Source organism: Microtus ochrogaster, unplaced genomic scaffold, assembly GCF_000317375.1.
Source record: "Microtus ochrogaster isolate Prairie Vole_2 unplaced genomic scaffold, MicOch1.0 UNK9, whole genome shotgun sequence".
NCBI classification, from domain to species: domain Eukaryota; kingdom Metazoa; phylum Chordata; class Mammalia; order Rodentia; family Cricetidae; genus Microtus; species Microtus ochrogaster.
Window position 1 is genome coordinate 9,695,980 of NW_004949107.1, and position 1,508 is coordinate 9,697,487.

Here is a 1,508-nt window from a genome sequence, read left to right on the forward strand (position 1 = left end):
CAGGATTAGATGGTTTTGGCAAAGAACTGTACCAGACTTTCAAAGACTAGTTAATGTAAATGCCAACACTCCTCAAATTATTCCATAACATAGAAACAGAAGGAACACTGACAAATTCATTTTATGAGGCCACAGTTACTGTGATAGTAAACCACATAAAGACTCATCAAATAAAAGAATTACAGACCAATTTCCCAGTTGAACATAGATGTAAAACACTCAATGAAATACTTGCAAAACAAATCAAAAACACACATAAAATATTATCTACCATAATCCGATAATAGTAAATACAATAGAGGTAAGACAATTCACCTTCCACCACATTCTGCTGTTATCCAACTTTCTCAGCACCAGGATTATTAATTAATCACTCAAACATTCATTCTTCGCTTTCATTTCCATTAGAAACATTGCTGTGGACATATATATAATGTTTTTCCAGGCAGGGTTTCTCTGTAGCTTTGGTACCTGGCCTGGAACTAGCTCTTGTAGACCAGGCTGGCCTCGAACTCACAGAGATCTGCCTGCCTCTGCCTTCCGAGTGCTGGGATTAAAGGCATGTGCCACCACCGCCTGGTGGACGTCTACAATCTTAACACAGTGACTTAGGTCATCCTCATAGAGCTCTCTGACTTCCCGGAGGTGTGTTATCGTGGCCTTTATCACCATCTATCAAATAATTTTGCTGGAAAACAGGGTCATCTTCATGGCCACAGTGACTGAGAGAAAGCTTCAAACTTTCATGTTTTACCTGTTGGCAAATCTGTCCCTGCTAGACATATTCTGTCCATCAGCCACTGTCCCCTAGATGCTCAAAAATCTCTTGACTGAAGATCACAGCATTTCCTTTGTTGGGTTGTTTGCAGCTCTATTTCCTGGTGGCCCTAGCTGGGACTGAAATTTTCTTGCTGGCTGTGATGACTTATGACTGGTATGTGGCCATATGCTTCCCTCTGTGTTATTCCCACATCATAACCAAGGTTCGCTGTGTGCATCTGTTGTTAGAGACCTGGGTAGCTATGTTTCTTAACTCCTTTCTCCACAAAAGTCTACCTTTAGTCTGTCTTTCTGCAAGTCCAATCGAGTAAACCAGTACTATTGTGATATCCCACCTGTGGTGGTCCTGTACTATTCATCCACCTACATGTCAGAAATGCTTGTTTTAATCTTAGAGGTATTTTTGGTGTTGGTTCTTTTCTGATCACTTTGATCTCCTACATATACATTATGTCCACCATCCTAAAGATCCAGTCAGTGGAAGGGAAGCACAAAGCTTTCTCCACCTGTGCTTCTCATCTTCTTGTCGTCTTCTTGGTCTATGGCACAACAACATTTACCTCTATCCACCCGTCCTCCAGTCAACATTGTCCTGCTAGAGACAGACTCATCTCTATGCTATATGGGGTCATTACCCCCATGTTAAACCCAACTAGCGACAGTCTGAGAAACAGAGAAGTCAAAGGAGCACTCAGAAAAGTTTTACGTCTTAGGATATGTTCACAGAA

General features: G+C 41.4%; 1 pseudogene; it reads left to right on the forward strand.

Moving 5' to 3' along the window:
* The first annotated feature begins 561 nt into the window (after positions 1–561).
* Positions 562–1,506, forward strand: LOC106144333 (annotated as a pseudogene).
* Positions 1,507–1,508: the final 2 nt, after the last annotated feature.